Genomic DNA, 19,970 nt, shown 5'->3' with positions numbered 1-19,970 from the left:
TCCACACCTAATAGATCATCGTCCTTTTATCAGATTTCCCACACGCTGTGCAGATTTTTTGCATTTGGTTGCCAATTGTAGGCTCGAGCACTATTTCTTGGGGGCTAAGGATTATTCATGGTACAAGTCTTAAAGAAAATAAGTCGGGGGACTAACCAAGTTAGACACTATGCAAGTGACATCACGGCACATGACATCACGGCACATGACATCAGGCCGTGTGAAATCGCACCTGGAAAAACAGGAAGTGGCATCACAACCCATGACCTGCCAGGAAATGAGATGCCAAGAAGTGAGATCTGATCTGAAGACCTGACACATATGCTTACCGCAAGAAAGCAAAGCCTTAGCTAGGGGAGCCTTTGTCCGTCGTGGAGCAAATGCTGTCTTGACTTTGGGCCGAGTGTAAAGTGCATAATAATTGTACGTTTTCCTTGGGAAAGTGTGTATTTTCGTGTTAATGCTGTTCTTTTTCCTTTCTTTTTTTAAGAGAGTAAAAAAAGAGTGTAGTAAATAAAAAGTGTCAAATGAAATTAGCGAGGAAGCTGTGTAATGGAGGTTAGACGTGCGCCACCTAGTGTGCGCGAGAGGCAAAATGCCTACAGCACCTGGTATTCCCAGGCGGTCTCCCATCCAAGTACTAACCAGGCCCGACCCTGCTTAGCTTCCGAGATCGGACGAGATCGGGCGCATTCAGGGTGGTATGGCCGTAGGCAGGAAAGGCTGCACTTTCAGCTCTCTTCTGCTCACCCGGCCCACCGGCCTGGAGCCGACTGCTCTTAATTGCAGCGGAACACCCTCCCACTGGGAACTCCCACACTGCCCCAGGCACAATGCCCCAACCCACACGGAACAACATTTTTTACTCCTCCATTTACCATGCTCGGCGCTACTCCCGCTTCTCTCGTCTTCACAGGCTGCAGCAGCCCCCACCAAACCTAGCACGACCAGCAGGCGGCGCCTGTCACACTCTCAAGTGCAATGGACAACCCTCACCTCACACAGCATGTGCTGCGCCTCCTTGGACCCCTCCTTAGGGCATGACACCGAGGAGTCACCAGGGGAGACGCTGCTTCTCAACAGCAGCCTTCATTCCCCCCTCCCAAGGACCAATAGTTGCTGCTATGCAGTTCTCTTTTCCTCATCCCACTGGGTGGCGACACCTCCATTCACTCTGGCCAGGAGAAATAGCTCTTCTACACTACCTTAACAACTCCAGAAAGAAACGGGAAGGCACGCCAATCACTTACCTCTTCTTGCACTTTTTTCACTTACTGGAGAGGCTCTGTCACTCAGACTCTGCCATCTGCAACACATTCGCCATGCCTTGCAGGCAGAGGGTGGCCAGTCTTTCCTTTCCTTTTGGCAAACCAGGGTCCCACTGAAAGTACGTAGGAGTTGTCGGAAAAATCGGATCTGTCATCATGGACTCCTTTCTGAAACAAGATGCAAAATAACGCCCCTTCTCACAACCCCAGTGAAAGTGAAAGGGTCAGAGGTGTGTTGTTTAATGCTTAGGACGCAACAGTGGATCACGTGCTCTCTGCTGGGATGTTTTCCTATTTTGAAGAGGGTTTATTCTGCACAGGCCCTGCTCACCCATTCTTTCTGTGGTCGATAAATGGATCGTTGAGTTAATGACACCTCTTACAGCACCAGGAAATGCCGAAAAATGCTGCCGAATGCTTTTAAAACAGCTCAAATTGTACGCACCTTTCCTCTTTTTATTCCCTGTTTCTGGAATGCTCTGCTTTTGGACTCTATTACACTTGCGTCTGCAACTCACTTCATTCTTCCACACCTAATAGATCATCGTCCTTTTATCAGATTTCCCACACGCTGTGCTGATTTTTTGCATTTGGTTGCCAATTGTAGGCTCGAGCACTATTTCTTGGGGGCTAAGGATTATTCATGGTACAAGTCTTAAAGAAAATAAGTCGGGGGACTAACCAAGTTAGACACTATGCAAGTGACATCACGGCACATGACATCACGGCACATGACATCAGGCCGTGTGAAATCGCACCTGGAAAAACAGGAAGTGGCATCACAACCCATGACCTGCCAGGAAATGAGATGCCAAGAAGTGAGATCTGATCTGAAGACCTGACACATATGCTTACCGCAAGAAAGCAAAGCCTTAGCTAGGGGAGCCTTTGTCCGTCGTGGAGCAAATGCTGTCTTGACTTTGGGCCGAGTGTAAAGTGCATAATAATTGTAAGTTTTCCTTGGGAAAGTGTGTATTTTCGTGTTAATGCTGTTCTTTTTCCTTTCTTTTTTTAAGAGAGTAAAAAAAGAGTGTAGTAAATAAAAAGTGTCAAATGAAATTAGCGAGGAAGCTGTGTAATGGAGGTTAGACGTGCGCCACCTAGTGTGCGCGAGAGGCAAAATGCCTACAGCACCTGGTATTCCCAGGCGGTCTCCCATCCAAGTACTAACCAGGCCCGACCCTGCTTAGCTTCCGAGATCGGACGAGATCGGGCGCATTCAGGGTGGTATGGCCGTAGGCAGGAAAGGCTGCACTTTCAGCTCTCTTCTGCTCACCCGGCCCACCGGCCTGGAGCCGACTGCTCTTAATTGCAGCGGAACACCCTCCCACTGGGAACTCCCACACTGCCCCAGGCACAATGCCCCAACCCACACGGAACAACATTTTTTACTCCTCCATTTACCATGCTCGGCGCTACTCCCGCTTCTCTCGTCTTCACAGGCTGCAGCAGCCCCCACCAAACCTAGCACGACCAGCAGGCGGCGCCTGTCACACTCTCAAGTGCAATGGACAACCCTCACCTCACACAGCATGTGCTGCGCCTCCTTGGACCCCTCCTTAGGGCATGACACCGAGGAGTCACCAGGGGAGACGCTGCTTCTCAACAGCAGCCTTCATTCCCCCCTCCCAAGGACCAATAGTTGCTGCTATGCAGTTCTCTTTTCCTCATCCCACTGGGTGGCGACACCTCCATTCACTCTGGCCAGGAGAAATAGCTCTTCTACACTACCTTAACAACTCCAGAAAGAAACGGGAAGGCACGCCAATCACTTACCTCTTCTTGCACTTTTTTCACTTACTGGAGAGGCTCTGTCACTCAGACTCTGCCATCTGCAACACATTCGCCATGCCTTGCAGGCAGAGGGTGGCCAGTCTTTCCTTTCCTTTTGGCAAACCAGGGTCCCACTAAAAGTACGTAGGAGTTGTCGGAAAAATCGGATCTGTCATCATGGACTCCTTTCTGAAACAAGATGCAAAATAACGCCCCTTCTCACAACCCCAGTGAAAGTGAAAGGGTCAGAGGTGTGTTGTTTAATGCTTAGGACGCAACAGTGGATCACGTGCTCTCTGCTGGGATGTTTTCCTATGTTGAAGAGGGTTTATTCTGCACAGGCCCTGCTCACCCATTCTTTCTGTGGTCGATAAATGGATCGTTGAGTTAATGACTCCTGTTACAGCGCCAGGAAATGCCGGAAGATGCTGCCGAATGCTTTTAAAACAGCTCAAATTGTACGCACCTTTCCTCTTTTTATTCCCTGTTTCTGGAATGCTCTGCTTTTGGACTCTATTACACTTGCGTCTGCAACTCACTTCATTCTTCCACACCTAATAGATCATCGTCCTTTTATCAGATTTCCCACACGCTGTGCTGATTTTTTGCATTTGGTTGCCAATTGTAGGCTCGAGCACTATTTCTTGGGGGCTAAGGATTATTCATGGTACAAGTCTTAAAGAAAATAAGTCGGGGGACTAACCAAGTTAGACACTATGCAAGTGACATCACGGCACATGACATCACGGCACATGACATCAGGCCGTGTGAAATCGCACCTGGAAAAACAGGAAGTGGCATCACAACCCATGACCTGCCAGGAAATGAGATGCCAAGAAGTGAGATCTGATCTGAAGACCTGACACATATGCTTACCGCAAGAAAGCAAAGCCTTAGCTAGGGGAGCCTTTGTCCGTCGTGGAGCAAATGCTGTCTTGACTTTGGGCCGAGTGTAAAGTGCATAATAATTGTAAGTTTTCCTTGGGAAAGTGTGTATTTTCGTGTTAATGCTGTTCTTTTTCCTTTCTTTTTTTAAGAGAGTAAAAAAAGAGTGTAGTAAATAAAAAGTGTCAAATGAAATTAGCGAGGAAGCTGTGTAATGTTAGACGTGCGCCACCTAGTGTGCGCGAGAGGCAAAATGCCTACAGCACCTGGTATTCCCAGGCGGTCTCCCATCCAAGTACTAACCAGGCCCGACCCTGCTTAGCTTCCGAGATCGGACGAGATCGGGCGCATTCAGGGTGGTATGGCCGTAGGCAGGAAAGGCTGCACTTTCAGCTCTCTTCTGCTCACCCGGCCCACCGGCCTGGAGCCGACTGCTCTTAATTGCAGCGGAACACCCTCCCACTGGGAACTCCCACACTGCCCCAGGCACAATGCCCCAACCCACACGGAACAACATTTTTTACTCCTCCATTTACCATGCTCGGCGCTACTCCCGCTTCTCTCGTCTTCACAGGCTGCAGCAGCCCCCACCAAACCTAGCACGACCAGCAGGCGGCGCCTGTCACACTCTCAAGTGCAATGGACAACCCTCACCTCACACAGCATGTGCTGCGCCTCCTTGGACCCCTCCTTAGGGCATGACACCGAGGAGTCACCAGGGGAGACGCTGCTTCTCAACAGCAGCCTTCATTCCCCCCTCCCAAGGACCAATAGTTGCTGCTATGCAGTTCTCTTTTCCTCATCCCACTGGGTGGCGACACCTCCATTCACTCTGGCCAGGAGAAATAGCTCTTCTACACTACCTTAACAACTCCAGAAAGAAACGGGAAGGCACGCCAATCACTTACCTCTTCTTGCACTTTTTTCACTTACTGGAGAGGCTCTGTCACTCAGACTCTGCCATCTGCAACACATTCGCCATGCCTTGCAGGCAGAGGGTGGCCAGTCTTTCCTTTCCTTTTGGCAAACCAGGGTCCCACTGAAAGTACGTAGGAGTTGTCGGAAAAATCGGATCTGTCATCATGGACTCCTTTCTGAAACAAGATGCAAAATAACGCCCCTTCTCACAACCCCAGTGAAAGTGAAAGGGTCAGAGGTGTGTTGTTTAATGCTTAGGACGCAACAGTGGATCACGTGCTCTCTGCTGGGATGTTTTCCTATTTTGAAGAGGGTTTATTCTGCACAGGCCCTGCTCACCCATTCTTTCTGTGGTCGATAAATGGATCGTTGAGTTAATGACACCTCTTACAGCACCAGGAAATGCCGAAAAATGCTGCCGAATGCTTTTAAAACAGCTCAAATTGTACGCACCTTTCCTCTTTTTATTCCCTGTTTCTGGAATGCTCTGCTTTTGGACTCTATTACACTTGCGTCTGCAACTCACTTCATTCTTCCACACCTAATAGATCATCGTCCTTTTATCAGATTTCCCACACGCTGTGCTGATTTTTTGCATTTGGTTGCCAATTGTAGGCTCGAGCACTATTTCTTGGGGGCTAAGGATTATTCATGGTACAAGTCTTAAAGAAAATAAGTCGGGGGACTAACCAAGTTAGACACTATGCAAGTGACATCACGGCACATGACATCACGGCACATGACATCAGGCCGTGTGAAATCGCACCTGGAAAAACAGGAAGTGGCATCACAACCCATGACCTGCCAGGAAATGAGATGCCAAGAAGTGAGATCTGATCTGAAGACCTGACACATATGCTTACCGCAAGAAAGCAAAGCCTTAGCTAGGGGAGCCTTTGTCCGTCGTGGAGCAAATGCTGTCTTGACTTTGGGCCGAGTGTAAAGTGCATAATAATTGTAAGTTTTCCTTGGGAAAGTGTGTATTTTCGTGTTAATGCTGTTCTTTTTCCTTTCTTTTTTTAAGAGAGTAAAAAAAGAGTGTAGTAAATAAAAAGTGTCAAATGAAATTAGCGAGGAAGCTGTGTAATGGAGGTTAGACGTGCGCCACCTAGTGTGCGCGAGAGGCAAAATGCCTACAGCACCTGGTATTCCCAGGCGGTCTCCCATCCAAGTACTAACCAGGCCCGACCCTGCTTAGCTTCCGAGATCGGACGAGATCGGGCGCATTCAGGGTGGTATGGCCGTAGGCAGGAAAGGCTGCACTTTCAGCTCTCTTCTGCTCACCCGGCCCACCGGCCTGGAGCCGACTGCTCTTAATTGCAGCGGAACACCCTCCCACTGGGAACTCCCACACTGCCCCAGGCACAATGCCCCAACCCACACGGAACAACATTTTTTACTCCTCCATTTACCATGCTCGGCGCTACTCCCGCTTCTCTCGTCTTCACAGGCTGCAGCAGCCCCCACCAAACCTAGCACGACCAGCAGGCGGCGCCTGTCACACTCTCAAGTGCAATGGACAACCCTCACCTCACACAGCATGTGCTGCGCCTCCTTGGACCCCTCCTTAGGGCATGACACCGAGGAGTCACCAGGGGAGACGCTGCTTCTCAACAGCAGCCTTCATTCCCCCCTCCCAAGGACCAATAGTTGCTGCTATGCAGTTCTCTTTTCCTCATCCCACTGGGTGGCGACACCTCCATTCACTCTGGCCAGGAGAAATAGCTCTTCTACACTACCTTAACAACTCCAGAAAGAAACGGGAAGGCACGCCAATCACTTACCTCTTCTTGCACTTTTTTCACTTACTGGAGAGGCTCTGTCACTCAGACTCTGCCATCTGCAACACATTCGCCATGCCTTGCAGGCAGAGGGTGGCCAGTCTTTCCTTTCCTTTTGGCAAACCAGGGTCCCACTGAAAGTACGTAGGAGTTGTCGGAAAAATCGGATCTGTCATCATGGACTCCTTTCTGAAACAAGATGCAAAATAACGCCCCTTCTCACAACCCCAGTGAAAGTGAAAGGGTCAGAGGTGTGTTGTTTAATGCTTAGGACGCAACAGTGGATCACGTGCTCTCTGCTGGGATGTTTTCCTATGTTGAAGAGGGTTTATTCTGCACAGGCCCTGCTCACCCATTCTTTCTGTGGTCGATAAATGGATCGTTGAGTTAATGACACCTCTTACAGCGCCAGGAAATGCCGGAAAATGCTGCCGAATCCTTTTAAAACAGCTCAAATTGTACGCACCTTTCCTCTTTTTATTCCCTGTTTCTGGAATGCTCTGCTTTTGGACTCTATTACACTTGCGTCTGCAACTCACTTCATTCTTCCACACCGAATAGATCATCGTCCTTTTATCAGATTTCCCACACGCTGTGCTGATTTTTTGCATTTGGTTGCCAATTGTAGGCTCGAGCACTATTTCTTGGGGGCTAAGGATTATTCATGGTACAAGTCTTAAAGAAAATAAGTCGGGGGACTAACCAAGTTAGACACTATGCAAGTGACATCACGGCACATGACATCACGGCACATGACATCAGGCCGTGTGAAATCGCACCTGGAAAAACAGGAAGTGGCATCACAACCCATGACCTGCCAGGAAATGAGATGCCAAGAAGTGAGATCTGATCTGAAGACCTGACACATATGCTTACCGCAAGAAAGCAAAGCCTTAGCTAGGGGAGCCTTTGTCCGTCGTGGAGCAAATGCTGTCTTGACTTTGGGCCGAGTGTAAAGTGCATAATAATTGTAAGTTTTCCTTGGGAAAGTGTGTATTTTCGTGTTAATGCTGTTCTTTTTCCTTTCTTTTTTTAAGAGAGTAAAAAAAGAGTGTAGTAAATAAAAAGTGTCAAATGAAATTAGCGAGGAAGCTGTGTAATGGAGGTTAGACGTGCGCCACCTAGTGTGTGCGAGAGGCAAAATGCCTACAGCACCTGGTATTCCCAGGCGGTCTCCCATCCAAGTACTAACCAGGCCCGACCCTGCTTAGCTTCCGAGATCGGACGAGATCGGGCGCATTCAGGGTGGTATGGCCGTAGGCAGGAAAGGCTGCACTTTCAGCTCTCTTCTGCTCACCCGGCCCACCGGCCTGGAGCCGACTGCTCTTAATTGCAGCGGAACACCCTCCCACTGGGAACTCCCACACTGCCCCAGGCACAATGCCCCAACCCACACGGAACAACATTTTTTACTCCTCCATTTACCATGCTCGGCGCTACTCCCGCTTCTCTCGTCTTCACAGGCTGCAGCAGCCCCCACCAAACCTAGCACGACCAGCAGGCGGCGCCTGTCACACTCTCAAGTGCAATGGACAACCCTCACCTCACACAGCATGTGCTCCGCCTCCTTGGACCCCTCCTTAGGGCATGACACCGAGGAGTCACCAGGGGAGACGCTGCTTCTCAACAGCAGCCTTCATTCCCCCCTCCCAAGGACCAATAGTTGCTGCTATGCAGTTCTCTTTTCCTCATCCCACTGGGTGGCGACACCTCCATTCACTCTGGCCAGGAGAAATAGCTCTTCTACACTACCTTAACAACTCCAGAAAGAAACGGGAAGGCACGCCAATCACTTACCTCTTCTTGCACTTTTTTCACTTACTGGAGAGGCTCTGTCACTCAGACTCTGCCATCTGCAACACATTCGCCATGCCTTGCAGGCAGAGGGTGGCCAGTCTTTCCTTTCCTTTTGGCAAACCAGGGTCCCACTGAAAGTACGTAGGAGTTGTCGGAAAAATCGGATCTGTCATCATGGACTCCTTTCTGAAACAAGATGCAAAATAACGCCCCTTCTCACAACCCCAGTGAAAGTGAAAGGGTCAGAGGTGTGTTGTTTAATGCTTAGGACGCAACAGTGGATCACGTGCTCTCTGCTGGGATGTTTTCCTATGTTGAAGAGGGTTTATTCTGCACAGGCCCTGCTCACCCATTCTTTCTGTGGTCGATAAATGGATCGTTGAGTTAATGACTCCTGTTACAGCGCCAGGAAATGCCGGAAGATGCTGCCGAATGCTTTTAAAACAGCTCAAATTGTACGCACCTTTCCTCTTTTTATTCCCTGTTTCTGGAATGCTCTGCTTTTGGACTCTATTACACTTGCGTCTGCAACTCACTTCATTCTTCCACACCTAATAGATCATCGTCCTTTTATCAGATTTCCCACACGCTGTGCAGATTTTTTGCATTTGGTTGCCAATTGTAGGCTCGAGCACTATTTCTTGGGGGCTAAGGATTATTCATGGTACAAGTCTTAAAGAAAATAAGTCGGGGGACTAACCAAGTTAGACACTATGCAAGTGACATCACGGCACATGACATCACGGCACATGACATCAGGCCGTGTGAAATCGCACCTGGAAAAACAGGAAGTGGCATCACAACCCATGACCTGCCAGGAAATGAGATGCCAAGAAGTGAGATCTGATCTGAAGACCTGACACATATGCTTACCGCAAGAAAGCAAAGCCTTAGCTAGGGGAGCCTTTGTCCGTCGTGGAGCAAATGCTGTCTTGACTTTGGGCCGAGTGTAAAGTGCATAATAATTGTAAGTTTTCCTTGGGAAAGTGTGTATTTTCGTGTTAATGCTGTTCTTTTTCCTTTCTTTTTTTAAGAGAGTAAAAAAAGAGTGTAGTAAATAAAAAGTGTCAAATGAAATTAGCGAGGAAGCTGTGTAATGGAGGTTAGACGTGCGCCACCTAGTGTGCGCGAGAGGCAAAATGCCTACAGCACCTGGTATTCCCAGGCGGTCTCCCATCCAAGTACTAACCAGGCCCGACCCTGCTTAGCTTCCGAGATCGGACGAGATCGGGCGCATTCAGGGTGGTATGGCCGTAGGCAGGAAAGGCTGCACTTTCAGCTCTCTTCTGCTCACCCGGCCCACCCGGCCCACCGGCCTGGAGCCGACTGCTCTTAATTGCAGCGGAACACCCTCCCACTGGGAACTCCCACACTGCCCCAGGCACAATGCCCCAACCCACACGGAACAACATTTTTTACTCCTCCATTTACCATGCTCGGCGCTACTCCCGCTTCTCTCGTCTTCACAGGCTGCAGCAGCCCCCACCAAACCTAGCACGACCAGCAGGCGGCGCCTGTCACACTCTCAAGTGCAATGGACAACCCTCACCTCACACAGCATGTGCTGCGCCTCCTTGGACCCCTCCTTAGGGCATGACACCGAGGAGTCACCAGGGGAGACGCTGCTTCTCAACAGCAGCCTTCATTCCCCCCTCCCAAGGACCAATAGTTGCTGCTATGCAGTTCTCTTTTCCTCATCCCACTGGGTGGCGACACCTCCATTCACTCTGGCCAGGAGAAATAGCTCTTCTACACTACCTTAACAACTCCAGAAAGAAACGGGAAGGCACGCCAATCACTTACCTCTTCTTGCACTTTTTTCACTTACTGGAGAGGCTCTGTCACTCAGACTCTGCCATCTGCAACACATTCGCCATGCCTTGCAGGCAGAGGGTGGCCAGTCTTTCCTTTCCTTTTGGCAAACCAGGGTCCCACTGAAAGTACGTAGGAGTTGTCGGAAAAATCGGATCTGTCATCATGGACTCCTTTCTGAAACAAGATGCAAAATAACGCCCCTTCTCACAACCCCAGTGAAAGTGAAAGGGTCAGAGGTGTGTTGTTTAATGCTTAGGACGCAACAGTGGATCACGTGCTCTCTGCTGGGATGTTTTCCTATTTTGAAGAGGGTTTATTCTGCACAGGCCCTGCTCACCCATTCTTTCTGTGGTCGATAAATGGATCGTTGAGTTAATGACACCTCTTACAGCACCAGGAAATGCCGAAAAATGCTGCCGAATGCTTTTAAAACAGCTCAAATTGTACGCACCTTTCCTCTTTTTATTCCCTGTTTCTGGAATGCTCTGCTTTTGGACTCTATTACACTTGCGTCTGCAACTCACTTCATTCTTCCACACCTAATAGATCATCGTCCTTTTATCAGATTTCCCACACGCTGTGCTGATTTTTTGCATTTGGTTGCCAATTGTAGGCTCGAGCACTATTTCTTGGGGGCTAAGGATTATTCATGGTACAAGTCTTAAAGAAAATAAGTCGGGGGACTAACCAAGTTAGACACTATGCAAGTGACATCACGGCACATGACATCACGGCACATGACATCAGGCCGTGTGAAATCGCACCTGGAAAAACAGGAAGTGGCATCACAACCCATGACCTGCCAGGAAATGAGATGCCAAGAAGTGAGATCTGATCTGAAGACCTGACACATATGCTTACCGCAAGAAAGCAAAGCCTTAGCTAGGGGAGCCTTTGTCCGTCGTGGAGCAAATGCTGTCTTGACTTTGGGCCGAGTGTAAAGTGCATAATAATTGTAAGTTTTCCTTGGGAAAGTGTGTATTTTCGTGTTAATGCTGTTCTTTTTCCTTTCTTTTTTTAAGAGAGTAAAAAAAGAGTGTAGTAAATAAAAAGTGTCAAATGAAATTAGCGAGGAAGCTGTGTAATGGAGGTTAGACGTGCGCCACCTAGTGTGCGCGAGAGGCAAAATGCCTACAGCACCTGGTATTCCCAGGCGGTCTCCCATCCAAGTACTAACCAGGCCCGACCCTGCTTAGCTTCCGAGATCGGACGAGATCGGGCGCATTCAGGGTGGTATGGCCGTAGGCAGGAAAGGCTGCACTTTCAGCTCTCTTCTGCTCACCCGGCCCACCGGCCTGGAGCCGACTGCTCTTAATTGCAGCGGAACACCCTCCCACTGGGAACTCCCACACTGCCCCAGGCACAATGCCCCAACCCACACGGAACAACATTTTTTACTCCTCCATTTACCATGCTCGGCGCTACTCCCGCTTCTCTCGTCTTCACAGGCTGCAGCAGCCCCCACCAAACCTAGCACGACCAGCAGGCGGCGCCTGTCACACTCTCAAGTGCAATGGACAACCCTCACCTCACACAGCATGTGCTGCGCCTCCTTGGACCCCTCCTTAGGGCATGACACCGAGGAGTCACCAGGGGAGACGCTGCTTCTCAACAGCAGCCTTCATTCCCCCCTCCCAAGGACCAATAGTTGCTGCTATGCAGTTCTCTTTTCCTCATCCCACTGGGTGGCGACACCTCCATTCACTCTGGCCAGGAGAAATAGCTCTTCTACACTACCTTAACAACTCCAGAAAGAAACGGGAAGGCACGCCAATCACTTACCTCTTCTTGCACTTTTTTCACTTACTGGAGAGGCTCTGTCACTCAGACTCTGCCATCTGCAACACATTCGCCATGCCTTGCAGGCAGAGGGTGGCCAGTCTTTCCTTTCCTTTTGGCAAACCAGGGTCCCACTGAAAGTACGTAGGAGTTGTCGGAAAAATCGGATCTGTCATCATGGACTCCTTTCTGAAACAAGATGCAAAATAACGCCCCTTCTCACAACCCCAGTGAAAGTGAAAGGGTCAGAGGTGTGTTGTTTAATGCTTAGGACGCAACAGTGGATCACGTGCTCTCTGCTGGGATGTTTTCCTATGTTGAAGAGGGTTTATTCTGCACAGGCCCTGCTCACCCATTCTTTCTGTGGTCGATAAATGGATCGTTGAGTTAATGACACCTCTTACAGCGCCAGGAAATGCCGGAAAATGCTGCCGAATCCTTTTAAAACAGCTCAAATTGTACGCACCTTTCCTCTTTTTATTCCCTGTTTCTGGAATGCTCTGCTTTTGGACTCTATTACACTTGCGTCTGCAACTCACTTCATTCTTCCACACCGAATAGATCATCGTCCTTTTATCAGATTTCCCACACGCTGTGCTGATTTTTTGCATTTGGTTGCCAATTGTAGGCTCGAGCACTATTTCTTGGGGGCTAAGGATTATTCATGGTACAAGTCTTAAAGAAAATAAGTCGGGGGACTAACCAAGTTAGACACTATGCAAGTGACATCACGGCACATGACATCACGGCACATGACATCAGGCCGTGTGAAATCGCACCTGGAAAAACAGGAAGTGGCATCACAACCCATGACCTGCCAGGAAATGAGATGCCAAGAAGTGAGATCTGATCTGAAGACCTGACACATATGCTTACCGCAAGAAAGCAAAGCCTTAGCTAGGGGAGCCTTTGTCCGTCGTGGAGCAAATGCTGTCTTGACTTTGGGCCGAGTGTAAAGTGCATAATAATTGTAAGTTTTCCTTGGGAAAGTGTGTATTTTCGTGTTAATGCTGTTCTTTTTCCTTTCTTTTTTTAAGAGAGTAAAAAAAGAGTGTAGTAAATAAAAAGTGTCAAATGAAATTAGCGAGGAAGCTGTGTAATGGAGGTTAGACGTGCGCCACCTAGTGTGTGCGAGAGGCAAAATGCCTACAGCACCTGGTATTCCCAGGCGGTCTCCCATCCAAGTACTAACCAGGCCCGACCCTGCTTAGCTTCCGAGATCGGACGAGATCGGGCGCATTCAGGGTGGTATGGCCGTAGGCAGGAAAGGCTGCACTTTCAGCTCTCTTCTGCTCACCCGGCCCACCGGCCTGGAGCCGACTGCTCTTAATTGCAGCGGAACACCCTCCCACTGGGAACTCCCACACTGCCCCAGGCACAATGCCCCAACCCACACGGAACAACATTTTTTACTCCTCCATTTACCATGCTCGGCGCTACTCCCGCTTCTCTCGTCTTCACAGGCTGCAGCAGCCCCCACCAAACCTAGCACGACCAGCAGGCGGCGCCTGTCACACTCTCAAGTGCAATGGACAACCCTCACCTCACACAGCATGTGCTCCGCCTCCTTGGACCCCTCCTTAGGGCATGACACCGAGGAGTCACCAGGGGAGACGCTGCTTCTCAACAGCAGCCTTCATTCCCCCCTCCCAAGGACCAATAGTTGCTGCTATGCAGTTCTCTTTTCCTCATCCCACTGGGTGGCGACACCTCCATTCACTCTGGCCAGGAGAAATAGCTCTTCTACACTACCTTAACAACTCCAGAAAGAAACGGGAAGGCACGCCAATCACTTACCTCTTCTTGCACTTTTTTCACTTACTGGAGAGGCTCTGTCACTCAGACTCTGCCATCTGCAACACATTCGCCATGCCTTGCAGGCAGAGGGTGGCCAGTCTTTCCTTTCCTTTTGGCAAACCAGGGTCCCACTGAAAGTACGTAGGAGTTGTCGGAAAAATCGGATCTGTCATCATGGACTCCTTTCTGAAACAAGATGCAAAATAACGCCCCTTCTCACAACCCCAGTGAAAGTGAAAGGGTCAGAGGTGTGTTGTTTAATGCTTAGGACGCAACAGTGGATCACGTGCTCTCTGCTGGGATGTTTTCCTATGTTGAAGAGGGTTTATTCTGCACAGGCCCTGCTCACCCATTCTTTCTGTGGTCGATAAATGGATCGTTGAGTTAATGACTCCTGTTACAGCGCCAGGAAATGCCGGAAGATGCTGCCGAATGCTTTTAAAACAGCTCAAATTGTACGCACCTTTCCTCTTTTTATTCCCTGTTTCTGGAATGCTCTGCTTTTGGACTCTATTACACTTGCGTCTGCAACTCACTTCATTCTTCCACACCTAATAGATCATCGTCCTTTTATCAGATTTCCCACACGCTGTGCAGATTTTTTGCATTTGGTTGCCAATTGTAGGCTCGAGCACTATTTCTTGGGGGCTAAGGATTATTCATGGTACAAGTCTTAAAGAAAATAAGTCGGGGGACTAACCAAGTTAGACACTATGCAAGTGACATCACGGCACATGACATCACGGCACATGACATCAGGCCGTGTGAAATCGCACCTGGAAAAACAGGAAGTGGCATCACAACCCATGACCTGCCAGGAAATGAGATGCCAAGAAGTGAGATCTGATCTGAAGACCTGACACATATGCTTACCGCAAGAAAGCAAAGCCTTAGCTAGGGGAGCCTTTGTCCGTCGTGGAGCAAATGCTGTCTTGACTTTGGGCCGAGTGTAAAGTGCATAATAATTGTAAGTTTTCCTTGGGAAAGTGTGTATTTTCGTGTTAATGCTGTTCTTTTTCCTTTCTTTTTTTAAGAGAGTAAAAAAAGAGTGTAGTAAATAAAAAGTGTCAAATGAAATTAGCGAGGAAGCTGTGTAATGGAGGTTAGACGTGCGCCACCTAGTGTGCGCGAGAGGCAAAATGCCTACAGCACCTGGTATTCCCAGGCGGTCTCCCATCCAAGTACTAACCAGGCCCGACCCTGCTTAGCTTCCGAGATCGGACGAGATCGGGCGCATTCAGGGTGGTATGGCCGTAGGCAGGAAAGGCTGCACTTTCAGCTCTCTTCTGCTCACCCGGCCCACCCGGCCCACCGGCCTGGAGCCGACTGCTCTTAATTGCAGCGGAACACCCTCCCACTGGGAACTCCCACACTGCCCCAGGCACAATGCCCCAACCCACACGGAACAACATTTTTTACTCCTCCATTTACCATGCTCGGCGCTACTCCCGCTTCTCTCGTCTTCACAGGCTGCAGCAGCCCCCACCAAACCTAGCACGACCAGCAGGCGGCGCCTGTCACACTCTCAAGTGCAATGGACAACCCTCACCTCACACAGCATGTGCTGCGCCTCCTTGGACCCCTCCTTAGGGCATGACACCGAGGAGTCACCAGGGGAGACGCTGCTTCTCAACAGCAGCCTTCATTCCCCCCTCCCAAGGACCAATAGTTGCTGCTATGCAGTTCTCTTTTCCTCATCCCACTGGGTGGCGACACCTCCATTCACTCTGGCCAGGAGAAATAGCTCTTCTACACTACCTTAACAACTCCAGAAAGAAACGGGAAGGCACGCCAATCACTTACCTCTTCTTGCACTTTTTTCACTTACTGGAGAGGCTCTGTCACTCAGACTCTGCCATCTGCAACACATTCGCCATGCCTTGCAGGCAGAGGGTGGCCAGTCTTTCCTTTCCTTTTGGCAAACCAGGGTCCCACTGAAAGTACGTAGGAGTTGTCGGAAAAATCGGATCTGTCATCATGGACTCCTTTCTGAAACAAGATGCAAAATAACGCCCCTTCTCACAACCCCAGTGAAAGTGAAAGGGTCAGAGGTGTGTTGTTTAATGCTTAGGACGCAACAGTGGATCACGTGCTCTCTGCTGGGATGTTTTCCTATTTTGAAGAGGGTTTATTCTGCACAGGCCCTGCTCACCCATTCTTTCTGTGGTCGATAAATGGATCGTTGAGTTAATGACACCTCTTACAGCACCAGGAAATGCCGAAAAATGCTGCCGAATGCTTTTAAAACAGCTCAAATTGTACGCACCTTTCCTCTTTTTATTCCCTGTTTCTGGAATGCTCTGCTTTTGGACTCTATTACACTTGCGTCTGCAACTCACTTCATTCTTCCACACCTAATAGATCATCGTCCTTTTATCAGATTTCCCACACGCTGTGCTGATTTTTTGCATTTGGTTGCCAATTGTAGGCTCGAGCACTATTTCTTGGGGGCTAAGGATTATTCATGGTACAAGTCTTAAAGAAAATAAGTCGGGGGACTAACCAAGTTAGACACTATGCAAGTGACATCACGGCACATGACATCACGGCACATGACATCAGGCCGTGTGAAATCGCACCTGGAAAAACAGGAAGTGGCATCACAACCCATGACCTGCCAGGAAATGAGATGCCAAGAAGTGAGATCTGATCTGAAGACCTGACACATATGCTTACCGCAAGAAAGCAAAGCCTTAGCTAGGGGAGCCTTTGTCCGTCGTGGAGCAAATGCTGTCTTGACTTTGGGCCGAGTGTAAAGTGCATAATAATTGTAAGTTTTCCTTGGGAAAGTGTGTATTTTCGTGTTAATGCTGTTCTTTTTCCTTTCTTTTTTTAAGAGAGTAAAAAAAGAGTGTAGTAAATAAAAAGTGTCAAATGAAATTAGCGAGGAAGCTGTGTAATGGAGGTTAGACGTGCGCCACCTAGTGTGCGCGAGAGGCAAAATGCCTACAGCACCTGGTATTCCCAGGCGGTCTCCCATCCAAGTACTAACCAGGCCCGACCCTGCTTAGCTTCCGAGATCGGACGAGATCGGGCGCATTCAGGGTGGTATGGCCGTAGGCAGGAAAGGCTGCACTTTCAGCTCTCTTCTGCTCACCCGGCCCACCGGCCTGGAGCCGACTGCTCTTAATTGCAGCGGAACACCCTCCCACTGGGAACTCCCACACTGCCCCAGGCACAATGCCCCAACCCACACGGAACAACATTTTTTACTCCTCCATTTACCATGCTCGGCGCTACTCCCGCTTCTCTCGTCTTCACAGGCTGCAGCAGCCCCCACCAAACCTAGCACGACCAGCAGGCGGCGCCTGTCACACTCTCAAGTGCAATGGACAACCCTCACCTCACACAGCATGTGCTGCGCCTCCTTGGACCCCTCCTTAGGGCATGACACCGAGGAGTCACCAGGGGAGACGCTGCTTCTCAACAGCAGCCTTCATTCCCCCCTCCCAAGGACCAATAGTTGCTGCTATACAGTTCTCTTTTCCTCATCCCACTGGGTGGCGACACCTCCATTCACTCTGGCCAGGAGAAATAGCTCTTCTACACTACCTTAACAACTCCAGAAAGAAACGGGAAGGCACGCCAATCACTTACCTCTTCTTGCACTTTTTTCACTTACTGGAGAGGCTCTGTCACTCAGACTCTGCCATCTGCAACACATTCGCCATGCCTTGCAGGCAGAGGGTGGCCAGTCTTTCCTTTCCTTTTGGCAAACCAGGGTCCCACTGAAAGTACGTAGGAGTTGTCGGAAAAATCGGATCTGTCATCATGGACTCCTTTCTGAAACAAGATGCAAAATAACGCCCCTTCTCACAACCCCAGTGAAAGTGAAAGGGTCAGAGGTGTGTTGTTTAATGCTTAGGACGCAACAGTGGATCACGTGCTCTCTGCTGGGATGTTTTCCTATGTTGAAGAGGGTTTATTCTGCACAGGCCCTGCTCACCCATTCTTTCTGTGGTCGATAAATGGATCGTTGAGTTAATGACTCCTGTTACAGCGCCAGGAAATGCCGGAAGATGCTGCCGAATGCTTTTAAAACAGCTCAAATTGTACGCACCTTTCCTCTTTTTATTCCCTGTTTCTGGAATGCTCTGCTTTTGGACTCTATTACACTTGCGTCTGCAACTCACTTCATTCTTCCACACCTAATAGATCATCGTCCTTTTATCAGATTTCCCACACGCTGTGCAGATTTTTTGCATTTGGTTGCCAATTGTAGGCTCGAGCACTATTTCTTGGGGGCTAAGGATTATTCATGGTACAAGTCTTAAAGAAAATAAGTCGGGGGACTAACCAAGTTAGACACTATGCAAGTGACATCACGGCACATGACATCACGGCACATGACATCAGGCCGTGTGAAATCGCACCTGGAAAAACAGGAAGTGGCATCACAACCCATGACCTGCCAGGAAATGAGATGCCAAGAAGTGAGATCTGATCTGAAGACCTGACACATATGCTTACCGCAAGAAAGCAAAGCCTTAGCTAGGGGAGCCTTTGTCCGTCGTGGAGCAAATGCTGTCTTGACTTTGGGCCGAGTGTAAAGTGCATAATAATTGTAAGTTTTCCTTGGGAAAGTGTGTATTTTCGTGTTAATGCTGTTCTTTTTCCTTTCTTTTTTTAAGAGAGTAAAAAAAGAGTGTAGTAAATAAAAAGTGTCAAATGAAATTAGCGAGGAAGCTGTGTAATGGAGGTTAGACGTGCGCCACCTAGTGTGCGCGAGAGGCAAAATGCCTACAGCACCTGGTATTCCCAGGCGGTCTCCCATCCAAGTACTAACCAGGCCCGACCCTGCTTAGCTTCCGAGATCGGACGAGATCGGGCGCATTCAGGGTGGTATGGCCGTAGGCAGGAAAGGCTGCACTTTCAGCTCTCTTCTGCTCACCCGGCCCACCCGGCCCACCGGCCTGGAGCCGACTGCTCTTAATTGCAGCGGAACACCCTCCCACTGGGAACTCCCACACTGCCCCAGGCACAATGCCCCAACCCACACGGAACAACATTTTTTACTCCTCCATTTACCATGCTCGGCGCTACTCCCGCTTCTCTCGTCTTCACAGGCTGCAGCAGCCCCCACCAAACCTAGCACGACCAGCAGGCGGCGCCTGTCACACTCTCAAGTGCAATGGACAACCCTCACCTCACACAGCATGTGCTGCGCCTCCTTGGACCCCTCCTTAGGGCATGACACCGAGGAGTCACCAGGGGAGACGCTGCTTCTCAACAGCAGCCTTCATTCCCCCCTCCCAAGGACCAATAGTTGCTGCTATGCAGTTCTCTTTTCCTCATCCCACTGGGTGGCGACACCTCCATTCACTCTGGCCAGGAGAAATAGCTCTTCTACACTACCTTAACAACTCCAGAAAGAAACGGGAAGGCACGCCAATCACTTACCTCTTCTTGCACTTTTTTCACTTACTGGAGAGGCTCTGTCACTCAGACTCTGCCATCTGCAACACATTCGCCATGCCTTGCAGGCAGAGGGTGGCCAGTCTTTCCTTTCCTTTTGGCAAACCAGGGTCCCACTGAAAGTACGTAGGAGTTGTCGGAAAAATCGGATCTGTCATCATGGACTCCTTTCTGAAACAAGATGCAAAATAACGCCCCTTCTCACAACCCCAGTGAAAGTGAAAGGGTCAGAGGTGTGTTGTTTAATGCTTAGGACGCAACAGTGGATCACGTGCTCTCTGCTGGGATGTTTTCCTATTTTGAAGAGGGTTTATTCTGCACAGGCCCTGCTCACCCATTCTTTCTGTGGTCGATAAATGGATCGTTGAGTTAATGACACCTCTTACAGCACCAGGAAATGCCGAAAAATGCTGCCGAATGCTTTTAAAACAGCTCAAATTGTACGCACCTTTCCTCTTTTTATTCCCTGTTTCTGGAATGCTCTGCTTTTGGACTCTATTACACTTGCGTCTGCAACTCACTTCATTCTTCCACACCTAATAGATCATCGTCCTTTTATCAGATTTCCCACACGCTGTGCTGATTTTTTGCATTTGGTTGCCAATTGTAGGCTCGAGCACTATTTCTTGGGGGCTAAGGATTATTCATGGTACAAGTCTTAAAGAAAATAAGTCGGGGGACTAACCAAGTTAGACACTATGCAAGTGACATCACGGCACATGACATCACGGCACATGACATC

General features: G+C 49.4%; 11 non-coding genes across 11 annotated transcripts; all 11 read right to left on the bottom strand.

Annotated features, from left to right (window-relative positions):
• Positions 1 to 596: 596 nt before the first annotated feature.
• LOC138251440 (5S ribosomal RNA) lies at positions 597 to 715 on the bottom strand. Its single transcript, XR_011195075.1, has one exon. It is a non-coding gene; the product is annotated as a 5S ribosomal RNA (ribosomal RNA).
• A 1,675-nt stretch (positions 716 to 2,390) lies between these two features.
• On the bottom strand, positions 2,391 to 2,509 carry LOC138251322 (5S ribosomal RNA). Its single transcript, XR_011195064.1, has one exon. It is a non-coding gene; the product is annotated as a 5S ribosomal RNA (ribosomal RNA).
• Positions 2,510 to 4,180: 1,671 nt separating this feature from the next.
• Positions 4,181 to 4,299, bottom strand: LOC138251205 (5S ribosomal RNA). Its single transcript, XR_011195053.1, has one exon. It is a non-coding gene; the product is annotated as a 5S ribosomal RNA (ribosomal RNA).
• A 1,675-nt stretch (positions 4,300 to 5,974) lies between these two features.
• Positions 5,975 to 6,093, bottom strand: LOC138251089 (5S ribosomal RNA). Its single transcript, XR_011195041.1, has one exon. It is a non-coding gene; the product is annotated as a 5S ribosomal RNA (ribosomal RNA).
• A 1,675-nt stretch (positions 6,094 to 7,768) lies between these two features.
• Positions 7,769 to 7,887, bottom strand: LOC138250974 (5S ribosomal RNA). The gene has a single exon (XR_011195030.1). It is a non-coding gene; the product is annotated as a 5S ribosomal RNA (ribosomal RNA).
• Positions 7,888 to 9,562: 1,675 nt separating this feature from the next.
• Positions 9,563 to 9,681, bottom strand: LOC138250858 (5S ribosomal RNA). The gene has a single exon (XR_011195018.1). It is a non-coding gene; the product is annotated as a 5S ribosomal RNA (ribosomal RNA).
• A 1,684-nt stretch (positions 9,682 to 11,365) lies between these two features.
• LOC138250740 (5S ribosomal RNA) lies at positions 11,366 to 11,484 on the bottom strand. Its single transcript, XR_011195007.1, has one exon. It is a non-coding gene; the product is annotated as a 5S ribosomal RNA (ribosomal RNA).
• Positions 11,485 to 13,159: 1,675 nt separating this feature from the next.
• LOC138250627 (5S ribosomal RNA) lies at positions 13,160 to 13,278 on the bottom strand. The gene has a single exon (XR_011194996.1). It is a non-coding gene; the product is annotated as a 5S ribosomal RNA (ribosomal RNA).
• Positions 13,279 to 14,953: 1,675 nt separating this feature from the next.
• LOC138257405 (5S ribosomal RNA) lies at positions 14,954 to 15,072 on the bottom strand. Its single transcript, XR_011198364.1, has one exon. It is a non-coding gene; the product is annotated as a 5S ribosomal RNA (ribosomal RNA).
• A 1,684-nt stretch (positions 15,073 to 16,756) lies between these two features.
• Positions 16,757 to 16,875, bottom strand: LOC138257286 (5S ribosomal RNA). Its single transcript, XR_011198350.1, has one exon. It is a non-coding gene; the product is annotated as a 5S ribosomal RNA (ribosomal RNA).
• Positions 16,876 to 18,550: 1,675 nt separating this feature from the next.
• LOC138257168 (5S ribosomal RNA) lies at positions 18,551 to 18,669 on the bottom strand. Its single transcript, XR_011198337.1, has one exon. It is a non-coding gene; the product is annotated as a 5S ribosomal RNA (ribosomal RNA).
• Positions 18,670 to 19,970: the final 1,301 nt, after the last annotated feature.

Source organism: Pleurodeles waltl, chromosome 8 (genome assembly GCF_031143425.1).
Source record: "Pleurodeles waltl isolate 20211129_DDA chromosome 8, aPleWal1.hap1.20221129, whole genome shotgun sequence".
In the NCBI taxonomy this organism is placed as follows: domain Eukaryota; kingdom Metazoa; phylum Chordata; class Amphibia; order Caudata; family Salamandridae; genus Pleurodeles; species Pleurodeles waltl.
The sequence above is the reverse complement of the archived record's forward strand: the minus strand, read 5'-3'. Positions and strand labels throughout refer to the sequence as shown.